The sequence below is a fragment of the Sceloporus undulatus genome, chromosome 6 (assembly GCF_019175285.1).
Source record: "Sceloporus undulatus isolate JIND9_A2432 ecotype Alabama chromosome 6, SceUnd_v1.1, whole genome shotgun sequence".
Lineage (NCBI taxonomy): Eukaryota > Metazoa > Chordata > Lepidosauria > Squamata > Phrynosomatidae > Sceloporus > Sceloporus undulatus.
This window is the reverse complement of record NC_056527.1, coordinates 30,664,433-30,688,797: the sequence shown is the minus strand read 5'-3', so window position 1 is coordinate 30,688,797 and position 24,365 is coordinate 30,664,433. Positions and strand designations below refer to the sequence as shown.

The window sequence follows — 24,365 nt, the reverse complement described above, 5'->3', positions numbered from 1 at the left end:
TGATAATAATCATCCATTGTTACCTTCTTTCTTTTTTTGGCCTCATACAGACAGGCCAAATTAAAGCTGCTTCGGGCCATTTTGGAGGTATGGTGTTTAAATGATGCGGATTCCGGACTCTTAGGATGCATACATAATTTAAACAGCATACTTCCAAAGTGACCCAACACAGCTTTATTTTGGCCTGTCTGTATGGGGCCATAGTGAATAACCTCTATAGTGTAGATTCTAGAAAATGCTTAGAAGGAAGCACATATAGCAATTTTGTCCAGAACTTGGAAATAAATAATTAACTCATCAAGTTATTAACTCATTAGATTTTTCTAGCAATGTAGTCTGACTTATTAGATTTCCCAATTAATGCTAAAGCTAATCCAATGCTATAACAAGATAGTTAATTGTTTGAACTGTGAAATTTGTGAAAGCGGGTGACTCTTCCCTTGGCAGATTCAGTAAAATAGGAAGGCCTAAGGAGAACAAGAATTAGGACTGGAGAAAATGCATAAAAAGGCTCTGTTCTTAGGCAGCAGAACTCAGCAGCAGAAGAGCTGGGAAGCAATTAAAGAATTGGGACTGAGGGATAGCTGAAGAAGAGTGGAAATGAATTAAAAATGAATTCTAGTATGAAATAAAATGGGATGTGGGACTGATTTGTTAGCTTAGCCCTAAAGCAGGCATTGCCTTTGTGAAATGTTGGGATGTAGGCTTGAAAGGCTGATGTTTTCTTGTCTATTAGCCTGTGTGTGTTTTAGGGGAATTGGGGGTTGCATTATGACTCTCTTGAGTTCTCTTCAATTGATCTTTATTCTTGTTTATATTGTACATTATTGAATAATATGAAATATTGTATATTATTATTATTATTATTATTATTATTTGGGGTAAGCAGCAATGAACTCTTTGTAATCCTTCAGTGTGTTAATTGTTGTTCACATAATTCTAAGCAATCAATAATTAAACGCAAAGTTTTCCTCTAACTCACTCCATTTCCCTCTTTCTTGTCTTTGCCCCCACTGTTTGTCTTCAAGGTACTTTCCATGCACCTCTTGATTTAGTGGGTCACATGCTTTCAAGGCTTTGGTGAAACGAACTATTAGTTTGGAGTTATTAGAGATTCAGCATCAAACACACACACACCATGTCTACTTAGTTAAATGAGAAAACATGTGCTCTGCTATTTATCTTTGCGAATCACATTTATTGATAGGTAATTGGGAGACAGAGTATGCTGGACTCAGTTGTGCAGAATTTTCCTGCAAATGCTGAGAGGTGCTCCAAACTTTCTGACTGAGAATACTTCATCATTGATTAATTGACTGATCTTTGTATCCACCCACTTATTGCTGCACTCAGTTAATCAGTGACCTTTAATAAACACATTTTCCTTAGTTAAATTTAACCTTATTAGCCTTTAATAAACAAGGCATTTGAAGAGCAAGTGAACAGTGTACATGTTGGCAAGTGTACATGTTGGCAAGGTTGGGAGAAAGCAATGCAAACGGATGAGCTACAAATTAGTGACCAAAAAAATCTAGACTTGGAGAAAGGAACTTCAAAGCAACAAAAAGAACAATTTTGAAGGTGCTAATAACAAAATTTACCCCTATGATCAACAGTGAAAACCTCTGTGTGTTTCTCATCAGAATTGATGGTCTGCTTTGGAAACTGATGTTTAATATAGCATGTTAATAAGCAATCATGTAACTAATTAAATAATTTCAGTTATTAGTGTAATGAGCTATTTTCCAATTTACAACATTTAATATTATTAGATTAATTCTCATGCTCTGGGTTATGTATTTGCTCAGCATATAAGGGCTAAAAAGTATGCACATAAAGGAGGAAAAGAAAATTTAGCATTACAAGTTTGCATATGTCACTACTTATATCTTTATAAAAATTGTTTGTTGTGCTTCATTTAATTTCCACTTGTGTTCAGTATGTAACCAAAGGGTTTATATCTTTGAAATAGGAGAATGTGTATAAAGTGAGGGAAATGGGGCATACTGAGGGAGTTTTTCCACTTTGGCCTTGTTGTGGTTTTTGGATGGTCAAAGTTATTGAGCATGCATTCAAAGAGTGTGAACTAACTCCATTGTAAATTGCATTAGGCTGTTGTTTGGGCTCTGTTCTGATTGTGAGCCAGGAAATCACTTTGCCCACCTTTGAAACAAACCTGATATTTCTAACATGTGGGAGGGACAAGGCACTTTGTGTGGGAAGTACCTAAGAGTACCAGATATTGGCAGACAGGGTCCTGAGATACAGCTGGAACTGAACCTTCGTAGTTGTCTTCAGGGCAGTTCCACTTAGTGCTTAATGTGGTAGTTGAGATTGGACACCCTGCTTTTCAGAAAGCTAATCCAGGTCCAGGAATATGGACACGTGTGAAATAATGGTATGGTATGTCCACATGTTAATATTATGAAGACCACTGTCTGTCATGTGGATCCCATGGTTGGTCCAGTAACAGATACTCTGTGCTAATCTGGTGATCTAATAATATATGAACCTTTGTAACCATGACCCCATGAGTCATTCAAAGAATGATAACTGCAGGAAAGAAAAATATTTAATAAGTCAACCTGTTCAACCTCTATTCCTAAATAAGAACATTCTGTTACTAAGATTCCTCTGCTAGATACCTGTCTTGAAAACTTCCAAAAAGGAGATTTCAGAATCTCTCTAAATAGTATATTACAGTGTTTAAATTCTCTTAAATATTAAGAAGTTAGCCCTAATGTGTAACCTCTCATCTTCCTGGAAATTAAAACCATTGCAGCTGGTCTTGCCTCGGAAGAAATTCCTGAGTTGAGTACCTTCTATACTAGTGAACACACACACAATTAAGTTATAAGAAGTCCCTTGTCAGAGCTATCATTATGATCAGTTGACATATGAACTCCGTGTCACATCTTACAGCAGGCTGATACCTCAAAGCGAGGTAAATTCAAAGAATTATTTCTTGAAGTATCAGTTCATTCCCAAGATACGTTTTCATTCTCTCAGCACAAAGGAGCTCTTCTGCTGGAACAGAAGGAGCCATGTCAGTAAGGAAGCACAGAGAACTGATCTAGCCCCACTCAGTTGGGAACTTCAAAGCATTCTCTCTCTGATAGTTACTTTTCAAATAGTAAGGGATTCTTTAGGCAGGTAAAACCTCTGGGCATATTGTTGTCTTTGGAGTCCCTTGGTGTTTCCTCTGATAAATGAATGAAAGCCTTAGAATAAACAGGCACATGTTTATGGAGAGAAAAATCAGTCTCCAAACTAAGGAAATCTGAGAATTGACAGTCCAGTGCAGACCCTTTGGAATCAGTCTCAGATACTGAAGAAATGGAGCATGTTTTGGGTATGATATGGGCCCAGGCTATTCAGTAAAGACTCATGCTCCCTTTTGAGAAGGTGTCAGAAATTATTTATAGTCAAAGAAGCACTGAATGTATAAATAAAAATATTTTTAGTCAAAGAAGCAAAGAGAAATATCTGTATAACTTTAGAACAAAATTGACTTTAATAAATGGTTGCCTTTTTCTGTTGCTTATCTTAAATATTACCATATCCATATAAGAACCTGCCCCGTTCCTCATATGCCCTTCTTTGGGTTCCCTCCACTTTCCAAGCTGAGACAGATGTTGACCCTGTTTAGTCATAGTGCCCTATTGTTATTTAGATTATAGGCGGTGGTGATGGTGATGATGATGATACATTTAAGAACATTTTTGTACTGCTTTTCATTTTAAAGAAAGTCAAAGCAGTTTCCAAAAAAAGAAGCCACAGTAAAATCAGTTGCTAAAATTAATAGACTAACAAAAGTGACAAAATAATTCATTATAAAGAATGTATTAAAAGCCACAAAATGTTATATAGTTTAAAATAAATGCTTTTCAAACTGACCTGTATTAAACAAGGGAAATTCTTTTAATTTAATGAAGCTGTCTAATAGCATATTTTCTCAGAAAACCAAAAACAGCTGTAGCTGTTGCAACTGACAAGGCTAATAGTCTGAAAAAAATCAAAGATATACCTGTGTTAGTCTGTGGAATCAGTATGTAGAGAGATCTTGTAGCTGAGAGAAAGAAATTGGCCACCAAATGCATCTGAGGAAGTAGACTTAAGTCAACGAAAGCTCATGCTGCCAAGTTCTGTCTGTCAGGTAGGGGCTAAACAGACCAGCCAAAAGGGCTGGCATTGAGGTGAAGTGGGAGTATGGCAGCCGCACGATGCACACCCTGACTCCACCCCGAAGCCAACATCATGGCACCTGCCCACATGGCAGGCAGTGTTACAGCACTCCTTTGGCATGGCATTTGGATGATGCAAGCCAAAAGGCACCCTTTTTCCATCTGCAAAAGGAGCTGCATTTTGTTGCTTCTTTTAGGGCCGGGAAAACACTGGATTAGGCCCACAACATGTGGTTTTTGCGAGTACGATCCAGTGCTGAAAAGGCGGTGTCAAGCTGCCACTTCGGGAATGTCTGTTTTGCCCCTTAGTCTCAAAGGTGCTACAAGATCTCTCTACAATCTGAAAAATTGTTATTTTGAATTTAGAAAATCCAGAAATTTAGATTATCATGCTTTTGGATACAAAAGTTCTGCCAAAATGGTTTATGGTGTAGGTATACAATATATACAATTAAAGTATAATGTTGTGTATTAAATAATAAACCTTCAGTATGGGTGGTTTAAACTGCATTCCTGTGCCCCACCTATCATAAAATAAATCTCATTGAGCTCTGTGGGACTTACATCTGAACATACATGAGAAAGATTGCACTGTCAAAAAGAGGGTTGCTTTTTAAAATTTGATACAAGTTACATTAACAAAGCTTTTATTTTATGTTATGTTTAAGAAGTACTTAGATTTAATAGGATAGCTAACCTTTGAACACTCAATCTTTGCAGAGCCTATGCCCAGATATGACAGTAGCCCTTGTCAGTAAAGCCCAGTGGTTTGGCAGAGTATAAAGTACATTTATTCATTAAATTATTTTTATTCTACCCTTTTATCATATTATTTCAGGGTGGCAAACAGATAAATGACATAAACAATTTAAACAATTCCAAATTGAAATGAATAAATGATTTAAACATGAAAAGGGTGTATTAAACAAGTGAAACAAATTAAATTAGATTTAATAGCCTAAAGGGTTTAAACCCATGTGCATATAATATATTTTGCCCCAAAGACTTTAATAAAAAGTGATGTCTTGACCTGGCACCAAGAAGAAACCAGCATTGCCACCAGTCAGGCCTCCAAGGGAAGGGAATTTCACAAGTGGGATACTACAGCTGAAAAGGGCCTCTCCATATGCTCCCCCATCATATTGCCCCCTCCCCACTAGTGGGACACAGAGAAGGGACTCTGGTGGATATGGGTGTCTGGGCAGGCATATATAGGAAGAGATGCTCTTTCAAGTATCCAGATTCAAAGCCATTTGGAACTTTGAATGTCATAAGCAGTATCTTGTATACAAACCGGAAGTGAATTGGCACTGTTATGTGTTGTCTGTATGGTACCCTGGTCAGCAACTTCCTTGCTGCATTTTGCACTTAATGTGATAAATTGTTTACATACTACATTATGTAAAAGCTGATACAATTTTTGTGCAATAGAAAAAGCACACAAAATAATAACCACAAGTGTATTGGTCTAGTATATGTGTATTCATCTGTTTGTCTGTGTCCAATTCTGATCAGAAAGCTCAAACAACTAGTGGTTAGATATTTAGCTCTACACAGCACAGCACAGCCTTTCTAATTTGTCTGTGTTTGGAACTGATCTCTTTCAAGTACTTTCTGTGTAAGGGAGATTTTGGGTTCCACAGCCTTAACTCTGCATGGTCTCAACCTAGAGAGTAATACGTAACACCATAATCCATCTAAGGAGGCTGTCAATAGAGGGTTCTAAACTGCCACCTTCCATGCAGTACACTTCTATTTTGAGCAAGCAAAGAAGGCTGAACCTGAAATGAAATTTATTTCATACATTATTTTTATTTATTTATTTATATGTATTTATTATTCTGTTTCTCAGTCTAACACACACACACACGTCTAATATGCTTTTAGTTGTTGTTTTGCATGCCTTTTTACTGTGTTAAAATGTGCACCACTTTTATATGTGTGTGTATGTATTCTAGTATCAGTCCATTACTATCAGTATAGATATACAGTAGTTATGTATTTGTGTATATGCTTTAGATACACTAAAATATATTTTTAAAAACAAAATGTTGATATAATCAGATGTTTGTTTAAATGACAGCTTGGTTGACATAGGATTCAGTTATATAGGTAAGCTTGGGGAACAAATAGAAAGATGAATAATCCCCATAATTAGGTTGCTGCCTTCTGGTATGGTTTTAGCTCTGTTAACAGGAATAGACAGAAAGAGCAGGTTTTCCATTATTGTACCCCACTGAGATTCCCCCCCCCCCCAATTATTCTTGTGTAACTGCAATTTGATAGTCCAGCATTGTCCAGTTAGCTCCAAAACTGTGCTAATCCTTTGTAGTTATTTTGCAGCAGCACCTCACCCCACTTTGCCACAGTACCAAAACTAAGTACATTCGGCCCTTCTTATATACGGATTCAAGCATACACGGTTTGAAAATGTTCAAAAAAAGTATAAATATCAAATATCAAACCTTGATTTTCCATTTTTTATAAGGGACACCATTTTGCTATGTCATTATATTTAATGGGACTTGAGCATACATGGATTTTGTTATACACGGGAGATCTTGGAACCAAACCCTAGCGTATAACAAGGGTCCACTGTAATGGTTTCTCCAAAGCAAGGTTTACTAGGAACTCTGGTCTGAGACATTTGTTACTCTCTTTCGGGTGTTTTCCAAAACAATGGATTTTGACTGCAAAATTCTGGAGTGAATCCTAGGATGTTAGATTTTGAGAAGGTTACTAGGGACCCTGGTTTAAAGTATCCATTACTCAGTTTTGGTGGGCCTTCTCAGTGGTTGCTCCCAAACTTTGGAATTCCCTCCCTAGAGAGGCCAAGCTGGCCCCAGCCTTGTTGTCTTTCCAGAGGTGAGTTAAAATATGTTTGTGCCTCCAGCCCTTAACAAACTGTTGAGGTTGTGCTCTTTATGCAGTGTGGTGCTAATTTTGAAATTTTTTAAGGGTTTATGTATAATTTTAATTTTTTAATTTTTTATTGTTTTAATGCATTTCAGTATTTTTAATTGCTGTAATACATGATTGTTTAACTGTATATTTTATACTTTCATATAATGTCAGGGTTTATATTTAAAAAGCTCCTTGTGACTTTAGTGAGTTAGGACTGCATGCCCTCCAACTTGTTACAGATGAAAACCAGGACCCCTGAGAAAGTGGGACGACAGAGGGTTTCCCCATTGTCGTCTCACATTTTAATGTGGAGACCCAAAATAACCAATTCATTTTGGAAATGTTTTTATCACAGTTTTGTCACTGGGCAGTTCTTGTGTAGGTGATATTTTGTAAGAAAGTATTTATTTAGTTTTTACACATATAAAGCCTTTGCCATGGGATGCCTTGCTTCCCATATTGAAAGACAGGCAATAACTTAAATTCAATAACTTAAACAAAATACACTATAGCTGTGCATTGCAATTTGTATTTATTAAATACATGCTTCATTGCACAGAGGCCCTTCACAACAGTGTATATATGTGCAAACAAACCTAACTTCTCATATATATATATATATATATATATATATATATATATTAACAAACATCTGAATTTTTATACCATATGTGTCTTTCTCTTCCTTTTCTTGAAGATTTATCATTTATAATGTTTGTATGGCTTTACTGTGGTTAACGAATACACATTTCTGAAACTTCAGTACAACAAAGACACACATTGCTTTAAACCATTTGTTAGAATACAGGCTATCTTTATGTCATTTAAACAGTAGAGATTTTAAATAAGTAGAAACACATCCATCGTATCAGTTCTTGTGGGAAAATATGCTTCAGTGACTTACTGGCACTGGCTGTGGAATGTGGCATTTAAAAGTACCTTTTTACAGTGGGAAAGAATTTGGTCGAGAATAAACAGTCTGACCTTGTTAAATGGACCAAAGTCTGTACAGATCCTAGTTCCAGAAAGCTAGTTTCTACTAGACTGTGAAAGAAAGCTCAGTTTGCAATTAATGCCATTAGAATTAGGGGGTACTGTGGAGAGATCTGTATGCAGTATAAAGCTATATATTCCTCTCTTTTAAAGCCATAGACTATGTCTTGTACAGTTGCCATGAGGTAATCAAATCACATTTTGGGATAAAATAATTTAATGCCAAAAAATTAAAACACATTCATAAGGCTGACTGGCCATTGGGAATGTTAAGCAAAAATGAATTCATCTTGTGAGCTTGTTGATTTATTCTTTATGCTAACAGCCACCTCAGTTCTCCAGCTGCCAGTTCTTAAATAGCCAAAATGGCACAATTTACACACACGTGAAGTATCAGCAGGCTTGGGTGAAATCCCAAGCTTTGCAAAAGTAAAGATAAAAAAAAAACACCTTCAGTGGGGCCTGAGCTTATGCTGTAGGCACAGAATACTGTGACCGGCTTTGGGTCGGGGATGAAAAAAAACTGTGAAAGGAGGAGAATCATTGGCCAGCATGTTGTAGTGGTTTGAGTACTGGACTAAGACTCCTGGAAACCAGGGTTCAAATCACCTCTCAGGCATGGAAATCCACTGGATGATCTTGAGCAAGCCACATTCTCTCAATCTTACAGGAAGGCACTGACCATTCTCAGCTGGTTCTTAGTGAAGCTTTCTTATCTATGAATCTCCAAATTTGGATACCTCGGCTCAGGCTTTATAATAAGCATCCAAAAAATCCAATATTGCCCAGTTCCAAAAATGTGCCAATCTTTTGCAGCAGCATCCTATCTCATTTTGTCACACTGCCAAACCAAGTAATCGCTCCCTCAAATCAGGGTTTACCTATTTGACAGATTTGTTACTTGCTTTTGGAGGTCTTGCTAACATTGGTTTTGCAAAATTCTGTTTAAGAATTAGAATTATCCATTACTCAGTTTGAAGGCACTGCAAAACATGACATTTTTCCAACAAAATGCTTGCAAAACTTTGATACAGATTTGGATAGGATCCCAAATGTAAGAGTTCATATTAAGAAAGCTCCTTGATGACCTCAATCAGTTAGGATTACATTCCCTCCAACATGTCACAAGTAAAAACGCAGAACCCATGTGGCCAAGCTACATCAGCATATGATAAAAAAAAAATATTGCCAGACAATAGTGATGAAGACCACACATGACTAGTATTTTCAGCAGAGAAACCCTAGAATTTATATATGGACTTTAATAAAGGCGAGACTTCTCCCATTCCTCTTTACTCCCCTCTGCTAAGCTGAGTGGAAACTACTTTTGCCCTTTTATCTCAGTTTGCAGTGCTTGAAGTAAGCAGAGGACAAAGGGGGAAAGTTAAGGGAGGTGAGAGAAACCAGGACAGTTCAGAGACAATGGAGAAAGTGGGACTGCAGAGGATTACGTGGGGCTGTCCCTGTCAAACTGGACCAGTTGGATGGTATGGGACTGTGCTCTATCCATATATTTTCATACATTTTTTATTCATATGTGTCCTTTTCTTTTTGTTGCAGTCCATAGAAACACAGAAACAGTGTTTCTCTAGAACCCATCCCAAATAATAATGTCTTCCATTAGCTTCAAAGGTTCAATTTTTTGTGTGTTGTCTTTAGTTTCAACAGTACTTTTATTTCTCTAAAGGAGATGGCTAGGCTGAAGTTGGCTGCTTCCTTCAACAAGAGAATACTTTAGGAAGGACACATCCATGTTTGGCCATAAAAATACCCACATGCATCTCACAAAATGCAGTTCCAGTTTCTCATCCAATATCAACATGATTCAGAGACATCCCAAGGCCCCTCAGTAAAACATATATAGATGAAAGGTCTTTTGATGCAAGAATTGGCAGAAATTAAATTTTCTGTTTCAGACAATTATACTGAAGGGCTCTCCCTTAGTAAATAATATGAATATCTTAGCAGCCTGAAAATAAAATTGTTGGATTCTATATTTATTTATTGGAAAAATGTAATTTACAGCAATCAGGAAAGCAGATTCTAGCACATCGAAGTGTTGCTGTTAGATACAAATGAATAGTTAATATAGAGGTTATTTTGTCCATGGCCAAGTTTAAATGTCCTTTAGGGGGGAAAAGATCTAGAAGTAGAAGCAAATAACACTTCTCTTGAATCTATAAATTGTTTCCAGGTTTTTAAAAGCAGTATAAACATTGCATGAACTTCCCTGAACCATCACCAGCCCTTTTTAAATTAACACTAGCAATGCGTTTCTCATGCAAAGGTTGACTAAGTTGCCAAAAGCAAAACAGCCTTGTACAGTATGTGGTTGTATTTGCAACCAATCTCATTGCAGTAGTTTTGATCTGAAAGATACAAACATGGCACAGAAGACTGCACAGCTCTTGCTGTGCTTGCTGTTCACTACCTCCTCAAATGTGATCAGGGATATCAGAAGAAAAGAGTCAGTGTGGTGCAGTGGTTTGAGCATTGAACTATGACTCTGGAAATCAGGGTTCAATTCCTTTCTCAGCCATGGAAACCCACTGAGTGATATTAGGTTTCACATACTGTATTCTCGGCCTCAGAAAACTTCGTGATAGGTTCACCTTAGGATCACCATAATTGAGAAAAGACTTGAAAGTACACAACAACAACAACAAATGTCAGAAGACAACCCGACTCACTACCTTTGAAGGAAAGAATTGCTTTGAACTGGTCCTGTGCATCTCTCCTCTCTACCCCACTTAACAGTGTTAATCATGGAAGCTCTGTTGTATTCAAATCCCAGCAGATGGTGGCTAGAGCTTCTTTCACTCTCAATAGCATTATATTTTATGCTCTTAATTTAACTCATCAAAATATAGCATCCTTTTCACTTAAGGATATCCATGGATGGAAGTAATTTCTGTTGAAATCAGTAGGACTTATATTTACCTAGGGTCAGCTGACATTAAATGGTAAGCCCAGACTTGGAAGATCCAGGTCAGACATGGGAGATCGAGTGAGACAGGAAACACACTGGGAGACTTTGAGACCACTCTTTCTCTCTCAGCCCGGCCTACTTCACAGCATTGTTGTACAGATAAAATGAGGAGGAGGCGAGCAGTGACTGCTGCCCCGATCTCATGAATGTAAGGGAATGATATACGTTCATGCATATATCTTTTATGTACATATGGCCATGTGAATGATGGTCAAGCATATCTGGAAAGAAGCTGTGGGTATTCTAATGCTTGTGCATGATTTGTGAAATGAAAGTATATAGATCATCCAGTATCTGAAGATAGAAGGAAGTATGATATTCTTAAGAGGAAGGCCTTAATAATCACTGGCATAAGAGGAAAAGGAGTGAAGTATTGATTTTGAATTTGTTCCAGTGGTCCTAAATATAAATAGTCTAGCTCCTTGGATGCATCTTGCACATTGTCCCCTTAACTTTAGTGGAGGTAGAGATTTGTTAGTTTTTTTATTATTATTATCTCTCTCTTAATTGGTCGTAAGGTACTCAATTTGCTTTTTATATCCCTGATGGTTGGTTTACTGCATACCTGAAATTCTTTCCCAGTGAATATGTGAAATATTATAGCCTGGATTAGCAATTAATGTCACAAATGACATACCTTTGTTCTTGACTTTACCTAAGGTGGGTGTCCAACAAAGAACCTTTCGATTTCAATGAAACATGTTTTCAGGCCAACCACAAGACATTTGCTAATAGTTAAGTCAAGTGGGAACCTGTGGGGGGCAGGGAGGAATAATGCTTTGTGCTTGTGTACCCTGCATTTATCTTTGTATGTGTATGTATTGTGTATACCTCCTCTTTTACTTATATGTGTAAGAGAGAAAAAGAGCTGGGATAAATAAGAGGTGAGGAAATTGTGGGGTTTTCTTTTAGCTCTATAATTTAATTTTTTCTGACAGTGACTAGGAATTCAGATACTTCTAGTGTATCTTAAACAGAAGGGGAAAACAAAATGGAGAAACCTTGGCCTGTTACAGACTGCCAAAATAAAGCTGCTTCAGGTCTCTTTGGAGGTATGCTATTTAAATGATGCATGGGTCCTAAGAGTCCAGAGGTCGCACCAAAGCCACACTCCATTCCTAAGCTTTTGGTGCAGCTTCCGGATTCCTAGGATGCGTGCATCATTTAAATAGCATACCTCCAAAGAGACCCGATAAGCTTTATTTTGGCAGTCTGTAACAGGCCCTAGTGTTTTGGAAGTATACCTCTCACAGTCCCTTATTGGCCATGCTGTGTGGAGTTTTAGGCCCAAACATCTGGAGTATGAGCAGTTTGTCTGCCTGGTCCAAAATATGTGAACTACATAGACTGGTGCAGTCTGCTCGTTATAATATAAGCTCTTACATGATCATACATGGTTCCCTGCATTCACCATCAGTATGCCCCATGACCAGGTGATATTTTCAAAGGGGATCTCACATATTAAAAATAAAATTCCAACTGGAGTTTAGAGAAGACTCATGGAACTTGTGAGTCACAACTATTCTGAATCGTATTGATTTTATACTGATGAATATTATTTAGGGCATTGGCAAGCATCCTTTGGCCTGTTCTCATGTGCCCCTTGGTCTGTTTTAGAAGCACAGTAAAAGCCCATTCCCAGGAGCCCATTACCTGGGAAGCAAGAGGGTGCCAGGGGGGAATGGCTAGCCAGAGAAAGAAATTAGATTGAGGCTGCATCTTCTTTGCAGAAATACTCCAGTTTGACACCACTTTAACTGCCATGGTTCAGTGCTGTGGAATACTGGGAACTGTAGTTTTGTGTGATATTTAGCCTTCTCTGTGAGAGAGCTCTGATGCCACAACAAACTACAATTCCCAGAATACCATAGCATTGATCCATAGCAGTTAAAGTGGTGTCAGAATAGATTATTTCTGTAGTGTGGATACAGCCCTTCAGAAACAGAGAGAGGAGATGGGGGTTCACCTACTTTTGGCTGTGATCTCTATTCACCAGTGGCTTTGGCCCCACTTACTGCCATTACAAGCTCTCTGGCTGAGTATCCTCAAGGAAATCTGCCTCTTGATGTTAACAAGGTTGTCAACCACTAATCAGGTTCATTATGTCAGAGAGGATTTACAGAGTTAGATCATGGTTCACCTGGCTTCAGATGGTCTACTTTAACTCACAATGGCCCCATACAGACAGGCCAAAATAAGGCTGCTTCCGATCACTTTGGAGGTATGCTGTTCAATGATGCATGTGTACTAATAGTCCAGACGCCGTGCCAAAGCCACAATCCAGTCCTAAGGACTAGAGCACGACTTTGGCGCAGCTTCCGAACTCTTCGGACGCATGCATCATTGAAACAGCATACCTCCAAAGTGACCCGAAGCAGCTTTATTTTGGCCTGTCTGTATGGGGCCATAATCTCTGCCAGGTTTCTGGTGGAGATGTTCCTCAGCACCAGATTTTGGTCTTGTGAAGAAGTGTTGTTGTTTTTTCCATTTAAGAAACTGGGGCATGTTTCAGTGTGTAACACCTCTCTTTCCTTAGGTAACTGACATAGTTCTATAACTTTTTAATTTAAAAGTTAGTTCCATTGCGTTCAGTGGGAGTATTGATCCTACAGAGTGAGTATAGGAGTTTTGTTTATTATTTTTTGAGGACCAACTGTCATTTTTAAGTCTCTCAAACTGTTATTCAGTTTATGTGCTCCTCTCTCTCAGCATTTATTGCTGTTAAGCAGAATGCTCACTTCACCAGCATTCCTCACAGTCTTTGCAGGTAGATTATTTCCCCCATAAATCTATTTTTTTATTTTTTGTTTTTTGAGACATTCAGAGTGCTCATTCCCTCAAAACCCACAATTCTGCTCAGAGCTTGGAATTTTTAAAAAGGAGTTTGGAAATTCGTATTTTCATTTATTTTAATGGGAAAGTAACTCATTAACTTTGCTCATTATTAGATGAGTGTCTTGCTACTTTACTAGTTACAGTAGTAACATACAGCTTTTTCCTTATGGTTTTATGCTAATAAAAGCTAGCAGTTACATTATTTTTTTAATGACAATGTTGGTGACATTGTTAACCCATAAAGTAACATGTCACAAAGAAACATTGGTACTTCCAAGCTCTGATTTGGCAGCATAACTATAAGGTTCCCCATCTGTGCCACCATGTATGAATGCTTTTGTCCATTTTGGACCAAAGTCCAACTCAGTCCAGGGAGTGGATTGAATCCAACTCAATCCAGGGAGTTATATGCCTCTGTAAACTTTGTTTATCAAAGTTTACTCCCCCTGCCCCCAGCTGTGTCACCTTTGGTGGGAGATTAATGGGGAGAAAAGCAATCTTGTTAATTTTCCTGGATCTTACAGGAGTTTTCAGTACCAGTGACCGTGGTATCCTTCTGGACCATCTGACTCAATTAGGGGCTGAAGGTACTACTTTACAGTGCTTCCATTCTTTCTTCTCTGGTTGGTAATTGAAGATGATGGCTGGGAGCAAGCCTGGATTAAGGTGTTTGGGGTCCTGGAACAGATCCAAAAACAAGGCCCTTTCTGAATATACATGTGAGCTATCCTAGTGGTGTAGAAATTAGTCTCACATAGAAATAAAAAAAGAAATAAAATACAAAGTACAACAGAGAGCAGCACCCCCAAGCTTCATACGGGAACCCATTTTTCAGTACTACCACTTCAGTAAATCAACACTCTGATCTCTTGCATTTTCGCTTGTTACTCAAGTAACACAATAACAAAATCAACGATCTATTGTAGCCCATTGCAAAAATTGACACAGAGAACATACCTGGAAAGCGTAGTGTGGGAGGGTCAGATAGTGATGAGGATGAGGGCGAGAATGATGAGCATGATGAAGATGATATTATTGGAGCGACAAAGAACAGCAGCAAGTTCTGAGATAATCTAACCACAAAGTATACCCAAAGCATCAGTTTGCATATGTACTCAGAAGTAAAAGTGAGGAGCAAAAAAATACAAAAAAATCCTGCTTATTCCTGCCTTCCTCAAAGGTGCTACAACATCTTTCCACATACTGATTCTACAGACTAACACAGCTATATCTTTGAATTCTGTTCAGAAGTAAGAAATACTCTAGTCAAAGCTCGCTCATGACAAAACAGATGTAACACAGTACATTTAGAGAACATCTACAGTCTATTCATTTACATGTAATAATCATGATAATGATCCACAAAACTCCACTAAAACATTCTTCTGAAGCAATGTATTTCTCTTCAACAAACATTCAGCATCATACAGTGAGGGAAACTATTAGCCTTAACCTCATGAGTGCAAAATAGGGGCTGAGTGGACCTACTTATTCCAAACAAAGATTCACTCATGCTCCCACACACATATGACCACCCTGTTCACCCAAATATGCACACGTAGATCCCCTGTAGATGTATCCAGAACACAGAAAACCACCCATTCCCCATTCTCTGTAACTCAGAGTAGCACCATTTGGGGACAGACTGGAGCACAGAGGTAGAACACATGGTGGTGCGGGAGAAGTGGCAGCAAGAAGGAGCTTTCAAATTTGGGACCCTGCTTAAGCTTTGTAAGCTTTCCTGGGACTTGGCTGGCAGATGGAGTTGCACTGCTGTTCCTGCTTTCTTTCATCAGAAGCGGTGAGAGAAAAAGTAGAAGAAGAAACCATTTTTGTGTGTGAGAGTGGACAGTTGAAGCTGTGTAGAGAAGACATGTCTCTGGGGAAAGAGTTATCTGTGCTCAATTCTTGGAAGAGTCCTTTGTCTTGGAGCAGCTTCTGTAGTTAAAATCTCTCCCTTTCTGGTTCACACCAATCTCCAGTCCACAGCACATGGCCTCTGTATACACAGACATACTGGCCCCGATGAAGTATTGAGAGTCCCTCTTCTCTAGGGAGATAGTTCTTCCTTGCACCTGGTCATCCTGGGAGCAGCAATTGAGCAGCTGCCTGCGCAGCAACCAAGAGGCTCTTGTCCACGCTGGCCTTTGTTGCAAGGTTGGCATGGGTGAGAGGCTTTTTGGGCACTGTTCAGCCAGCTGCTCAGTTGTTGCTTCCCAGGATGACAGAGCACATAGAGAGTAGTGACTAACAGCCAGTCAAACAGCAACCAAGAAGCCTCTTGCCTGCACCAGCCTTAGCTGCAAGAATGGCACAAGCAAGAAGCTTCTTGGTTGCTACTCAGCCAGCTTCTTGGTTGCTGCTCCTAAGGTGACTGGGTGCAAAGGGAGCAGCAACCAAGACTGGTTGTTCTGAATTTGCAGTAGAAAACGTAAAGTTTTTCACTTGACGTGGTGCTCATCTCCGTTACTAAGCTGAGGGAGCTAATATTGTCAGAGATGATTCCATGGTCACGTGGCCAACATGACTACATGGAGAATAGTAGATCTAATATCAAAAAAAATATGTATTGCGGTGTGCTAGGATTGCTGCCCAAAAGGAAAGGGGGTGGTAACCCCCGCAAAATTGGAGACTACTGCACTAAAACTTTGTTTTGATCCTAATGTAACTAATGTAAACTAGTGCAATTTAAAGCACTTGGACTATAACACGATGATGACTACGACGATGATGATGACAGTGAAAATCAATTTTAGAAATGTTTCATGAGACTGGATGTAACATGGGATCGGTGGGAGAAGGAAGAGGAAGGACACAAGGGAGGAACAGAGGGAAGCCAGGCTTATTTCAGGAAAGATATTGGATGCAATTTATGAATAGGCAGGTATGATCAAAACAAAAAAATAATGGAGAATCTTGATATTACCAGATACTTTTTTCCATTTGGAGGTGCTGTAACAGAACAGTAATGAAGATAATGTCAGGAGAAGAGCCACCTCTACCCAAACAGAGTTCAGTAGAGGAAAAGCAGGATATAAATATAACTAATGAATACACAAAATAATAGGAGTGCTTTTAAAAATCACTTTAGTCAAACAGAATCCACCAGAACTTTGTCCCTATTCCACAGCCTTATCAGTGGGGAATTTGGAAACCATGGCTATTGCTCAAACTTTCAGATGAGCTGTGGAATTTTTATGCTAACTGGTTTATATATGAACCATTGCTTGCCTCCAGGTGAAGTGAATCAAGAGCAAGTCTGTTTTGTTTTCAGATTCTGAAAGAATGGCTGTATGCGTCAGTGGATTAGCCAGTTGATTAAGATGAGGAAGTATATGTTGTAATTGCATGTTGATGAAAAGATTTTTTTTAATCTCCCATTGCTATTATATTTGGAGCAAGGGGGAAAAAAGCACAGGGACCATCTATTTAAAATACCAGACTAATTAATACACTGAAGGAACGCTAGAGACATAGTTGTAAGCCCTGGAATTTCCCCTACCGTTCAGTTCTGCTTGCAACCATGCATAATGGTACTCTTGGTACCATCCATGTCCCAAAGAACAAGCAGATGGGGGTTTGGTTGCGGGAGGGAGGGAGAGTTAAAGGAAAGGAAAGTGGGAGGGAGCTCATTTGCTCTCTTTGGTCCTTTGCTGCTGGTGCTTTTTTTTAAAACTATGGCTTTTTCTGTGCAAGGGCTTTCATAATTAAAGGGGGGAAAGTAAATTAATTACATGAATATTAAAAGGTTACTCATCCATTTTAACATTTGGTCACTAGTTGGCTAATGAAAAGGAACTCGGGAGGGGGGGGGCAAGGGGCCTGGAGGCCTGCCATGCCGATTCTCCTTGTTACTTTAGGGAGCCACATGCTGAAGCAATGATTGTGCGTGACAGATTCTGGAAACAATGAGTCTGCGCACAGCTCATCCAGACGAAGCTTGCTTTGCTAAATTGCACCAATAGCAGGGTGGCCTACAGGCAAACAAAATAGTTAAACAATACATAATAAAAGTTTTTATTTGGTATTTCCTGTGAGGCTGTGCCAGTTGCCAGGGAGTGTTCTCTTCCACCCCCCACAACATCACAGGTTTTGGTTGTATTAATTGTTGGCCACAGCTGGCAAAGAACCAAACTATCAGGGACAGATAAGGAAGGGAGGGAGAGAAGGGGAATGGCATCTGGACACTGAAGGGAGAGGGGGGGGGGGGATTGCACAAAAATTACAGCATATATCTGGAATTTTCCAGCTAACGATGTGCGGATGTGGTAGTGCTAGAGAAAAAGAGCCAAACTGAGCCTGCTTTGTTCAGTGAGAGAGAGGCCCCCTGTAACATTCCTTTTAGCTGTGTATATTTTGGCTTCAGTTGTGCCGTGTTAACTATATGCTGTGTATGGAACAGATCACTTGTTAGCTGCATGTATGTATTGATTTTGTTGCAGTCAGTAAAAACACTGTCTTCAGAATACCCAAATGTCTGTAAAGCAATACTGGAAGCTGCTTTTGCTGTTTTGTAGCTGCATAATATTAAGGAGGAGGAAAAATGCAAAAAATGCAGGACAACAGCTGCCTTTAGGGGACACATGGGTGCAATGAAAGCAGCCTTTCTAAAACTTATCAATGAAGCGAAAGAATTTAGAGCTAGCTGATGTAATGAAAAGGCCTGTGACTTAACATGATTGCTTGGGGTAAAAATAGGAAGTGCCATAACTGAGGAGCTTTAATATAACCTTTCTGTACTGTCCATCATTCTTGACAATTAAGCAATTGACTTACTGTTAAGTGGATGTTTTACAGTATGCTAAGTGATTATTCTTTCCCCTTCCCCCCCCCCCCCTCTCTCTAACACATACACATATCTGCAGGAAGCAATTGAAATCAGGGGCTAAAAGTATTTGGTAAGTTTCAAGGGCAGATAATTAAATGATCACAGAACAGATTTGATACATGTTGTCGAACTGCAGATGCGAGTAAAGCAGAAATGGAAAGTATTGCATGAAATGTGCATAAGTAAAGTAAAAAGTAAAGTAAAATGTGCATAAGTGCATAAGACCATGCTTTGGATTGCATGTACAGGTTGCCAATTTCTGTTATATCAGTTATCCAAGGAGGTCTGATAAATGCACGCATCTCCAGAGGTCAGCGCTTGTTGGCATGTATTAGCTCTAGAATGACCACAGTGTGAATTCATCTCAGTCTGTCATAGAACGGCTTACAGTCTAAAATAAAGATAGGGAGGGAGGGAGGGAAGGAAGAAAGGAAATGTAAGAACATATACAAAGTTGAGTTTAGCTTACTTACAATTCATAAAAACAAAATGAAGGTAATAATGTACTTCAGATGATGTTCACCCATGGATGGCTGCACAAGTCCACCAACACCACCAATTGACCCTCCTTAAACCTCAGTCTGACCACAATATTTTAATTTTTAAAACTAAAAATAGCCTTCATGCCTTCTAGTGGCCATGTGGGGACAATGGCACCATGTTCCCCACATTTTAGTGTTTTGGATTGGATGGGGGGAAGAATTGTTTCCCATGGTCCCTTGCACGTCTTTTTCATTTAAAAAACCCAATAACCTACAATGCTTCTCTTGAATGGAAATGCTACTGTAAGTATGGTTTCACATGTGAAAAAGAGGTTGGATGTAGGCTTGTAACTTCCTGGCTGCTAGACCTTTCATCTTTCTATCTGACTGTCCCACTAGGGACAGTCTGGAAAATGTTCGTTTTCATGCTAACAAGACAACATTAAACTACTAAAAGTTAATTAAGTAACAGATTTTTTAAAAAAAATTAATTAATGGAATTTCATTCATTACTTCATAAATTAATTTGTTATTTTTTAAAATATAACATTAAAATATAACTACCAAATCAACCAGTAACAAATGAAAGTAATAAATAATGTTGATCATTATTCACAATAATGTCACTGGCACTTCGATAATGAATTTGAAAACTGTTGTTTTCAGATTGTAACAAATTTAGAATAACAAATTAATTTTGACAATTTATTCTCTCTCTCTCTCTCTCTAATTATCATCATATTCTTGTGCCTCCCCTGAATGAAAAATATCAGGATAACTAACAAAAAAAGTGAATGAGAGGGATCATCATCACAGGGCAAATATATGGTAAAAATTAGAGGAGGCATAGTGAACAGGCAGGAGTTAATGTTGCCACTTTTCTTTTTGTCTCCCATTTTTTAATAGCTCAGAGAACTTTTCTTTGTCATCATAACTTTGATTATAATAAGGATTATTTATGTCATCGTAGCTTTAATTTTGATTTTTATACTACTTTCTATTACAATTTTAGCAGAAAATAAATAATAGTGCATACCATTTTTGAATTGATAGAAATTGCTTCAAAAATTTAAAACATTTTTTTTAAAAAACCTATTTAAGTAAAGAAGCTTTTTGGATAAAAAAAAATAGCAAAAAATAAGTAAAGGCATAAGAAATTAAAAACTATGGGGGAGAAAATATAAACTTGTGCTATTATAATTCAGCGTTTAAAACTGATCGGTGACCTTTTCATTCCAATAATTTGAAAGCTTTCTCCCAATATTTTTAGTCAAGCATTTAACAAATTAAGGCTAGGTTCTGACTTGACAGGAGGAGCCAGCAAAAAATTGGCAACCTTAACATAGTTGCACTGGGGGGGGGGGGGGCTTTGATAGCAGGTCAATGAGAGGGAGACAGTGGTAGAGCGATGCAGAAGTTACACTGCAGGGAAAAAAACCAGTAAACTCAGCAAGGCTTCTAGGGTTGGTAAGAAATTTAGTGGTGGGTACAGTTTCATAAAATCTGAGGCACGTTTGCAATAAAAGCAATAAAAGATGCCTAAGCTATAGAGGGGTACTGTTTACTATGCTTTATTCAGAAGAAGAGAAACTAAAATCTCTGAGGTCCACCTAAGTTCTCTACAGAGTGAATGCTCCCTTTTAGCGCTGGCCTGTCTTTAATTTTGAGTCTAGTGAGAATTTGCCAGGAGGAGGAATCACCACTACCAGCTTCAGCTGTGCTCATTGGCTAGGCAGGAAGAAAGCATTTCTTCCTAAATTGGATGCTTCCTTCTCTCTTGCAGACTGGCTATGCTGTTTCACAGCCTTGTCATCTGTAGTCCATTGTTTGCTGCTGGAACCTTGGCACTTTGAGGAACAGAGAGAGAAATAGAGAGGGAGTGCATGTCTGCATCTAGCATATGAGTGACCCTTTGGGCAGAGAGAAGGGGGCTCTTTCCTGTGACCTGGGTAGTGGATTTGGAACACACTGTTATCCCAGTATTCTGTGTCACTGCCAGTCTTGACAGGTTTATGCCTGGGGTGGGATAGGGAAAGCATCCTTTGTAAGGAAAGTTATTTCCTTCCTAAAATGTTGTGGCCACATCCTCCAAGGGGTTAACAAGGGATCTGTTTTGGAACAGAGGCAGAAGGTCATGGCGGCAACAGCAAAGGCTTGTGGAGCCTGCCTTTAAGAACTGTTCACCCTGTATTTCTCACCCAAGGGATTGTAAACATTGGCTTTCAGCCACAGTTTTCTACAGAATCTCTCTGTCCTGGCAGCATACAGAGGTACAGGTTTTAGCAGAAACTGTAAGACACATTCTCTCGCACACTTTCCCTCTCTCACATACATTCACACATGTATTATTCCTGTCTATCTGGAACAACATTTTTGTTCCAGGGGGAAAGATGGAGGAGGATAACAAGGTGGGATGTACCATTGCTAGGAAATATGGAAACACAGAACTAGGCTTGTTTCACAGTGCTTCATATGTAATATAGCTGCCTTTCTCAGGCAAAACTTTCTTGACTTCGAGGAATGTGTAGAATGCTGTCATATAATCAGCAGCCATAAGAGCCCCCCTTTTTTAATCTAGTGTTTGTTAGTAACTAGCAATATCATTCTTATCTTGCTGTCCTTTAGCTGGATGTAGTGCCTTCAGACATGAGAACTAGAAACATGAAAGCACTTGTTACCTTGAACATTCTTTGACATTGTGTATTTGTCTGTGACCCTTCAACTTGTGAAAAGAAAGTGCTTTTTAGAAACAGATTATAAGCAAGTCTATCCACAAGATAACAGTCAGCTACATAATCTTGAATTTCAGATACAAAGGTTGAACCCTGTATTCTGGTTATCACAGAACAGAGAACCATATATATTGCTCCTGTGATAGAAAAGGTCTTTCTTTACAGCTTGAATCACAGGGAAGCCAGACAGGATCTGGCTTTCTTGCAGTGGCACCTTAGCCAGAAAGTGAAATTACCTGTTGGATTGCAGCTCCTAGAAGCACTTAGCCAATGTGCCACCAGCCATCCTCGTGGGGAGTTCTGGAATCTGTAGTATGAAAACAAAGGCCAAAACACACTGCAGAAATAATCCAATTTGAAACCACTTTAACTGCCCTAGCACAGTTCTAGGGAATTCTGGGAAGTGTAGTTTTGTGAGACATTTAGCCTTCTCTGTCAGAGGGTTCTGGTGCCACAATAAGCTACAATTCCCAAGCTTCCCTAGCACTAAGCCAGAACAGTTAAAGTAGTCTCAAATTAGATTATGTCTGCAGTGTGTTTGGGGCCAAAGTTTCCAAGTTCTGACCTTCTCTTCTATTTTGGAGCAGTCATTATTTGCCTGAAATGTCTGATATGCCCAGGGGATGAGACTTGTACATTTCATTTGGGGTAATCCTGTATTTCCGTTGTTAATTGAGCTTTGTCTTCCAGATATATATGGCCACAATAAATCATCTATAAATCAATAAATCAGTCCAGGACCCCTGGGTGCTATTTAAAAAAAGCTGATGGATCTTGGGCCTAGTACTTTTGTAAATGTATTCTATTGATTAATGGTCCTATTAAATGTGAATTTTAAAGTAATTGTCCATCTTTCAATTATTCTAGATATCTCTCTTGTCTCATCGTTTGTCTGGCCAAGCTATTAACTGTTCAGAAGGACTTTAGTCCTTTATATATTATTGGACTTCAGATGCCATAAAAATATCTAAAAAGCAGTACCTTCCTTAAACCTGACTAGTCCCAAATTGCCATTTCAGATTAACTCAGACCTCTTAGAAGTTTACTAAATCAAACTAATTTCCTCCTCCTTTTTGGAAAACATCAAATTGCACCAATCAGCCATTACCCCCCATATTGTCTGATACTGGGTCAGCTGTTCCTCCATATAATCTGATACTGAGATTTCAGTATTTGAATCCAGTGCTAGCAACATCTTAAGATTCAGAGCTATCATATCAAAGTAGAGCAGTCCTCCCTAACTCAGCACTGTCTGAATGGCTTGGACTACAACTCCCATAACCTTGAAATCACATGACAGCAAGCTGATCTGTTTGGTGGTAATGGTAATACAAATCTGGGATACCAGGTTGGGGAAGTCTCAGGTTCAATCAGAGGTACCTTTTATTTTATTTTTAAAATGTAAGGGTATCCAATAGCACCTACAAGACTAAGTGGTTGGGCGGGGGAGAATTTACACCATAAGCTTTTGTGAACTACAATCCATTTTATGAGATGCAAGTCACTTATTTTCTTGTCTAGAATTGACAGTGTTTCCTTGATGTCTTTCGACTCTCTGTGTTTTTAACATTAAAACACCCACACATACTCGCAAAACTATACACAAACCCCTCTATTTCTAAAAGTTTAAATAGTGCTGTGCATTTAAGCATAAAATTACAAGACATACTCCAATTTCGCAGCTGATCTAAAGCAAATATTCTGCAGTGTTGCTTTTAAACACTGCAGTTACTAATGGCAACTGGTTGCTTTTCAAGGGCTACAAGGATCAGGTACAAATAACTTTTAAAAGATAACTTCCCACCATCCTACCACTATCACATTCTCATTTGGTGAGGATACAGAAGAAGAGTCTTCTTAGGTCGCGTTCGGACTTGCCTATAAAGCAGATCATGAAGTGAATTAAGAGGTGTCGTTCCCACTGATGCCCGAATTAGTTCCTCAATGCCCCGGAATCGTTTCCACTGCGATTCAATTCAAAATCAAATTATATCGTATAATTCGAATTAGATGCCTATAAACCGGTTTTAAAAAATAGTAGGTTATAACGCGGGTTATTTTTGAAAGTGGGGTACGATTCGCGGTATCCGAATGGGAATGAAAGGGTGTCTGAGTCAGGAACCTGGAGATGGGAGGAGCAGCGTTCAAGGGGCTGGCCTGGGGGTATCACCCTCTTTGTTCTCTTTCTGCATCGCCGGCACCATGTTCTTCCATTCACATAGCCTTTACCTCCCCTCTTCTCCTCATTCATAGACCAATGTGTGAGGAGAGCCATTGAACACAATTTTTAACTATTCTTTTTTCATCTCTGCATGAGCGCCTGAGCAGCAGATGGGCTTTGCAGTACATGCCTGCTTTATCTCCCTCCAAACAGCCCAAGGAGCAATGGGGGAGGCAAAGCAATTTTTGGGAAAGGAG

The 24,365-nt window shown here is 38.8% G+C and overlaps 1 protein-coding gene across 2 annotated transcripts in view; it reads left to right on the top strand.

Annotated features, from left to right (window-relative positions):
- CDK6 (cyclin dependent kinase 6) overlaps positions 1-24,365 on the top strand; it is a 102,947-nt gene that overhangs the window by 43,576 nt on the left and 35,006 nt on the right. The gene's annotated exons all lie outside the window — the stretch shown is intronic.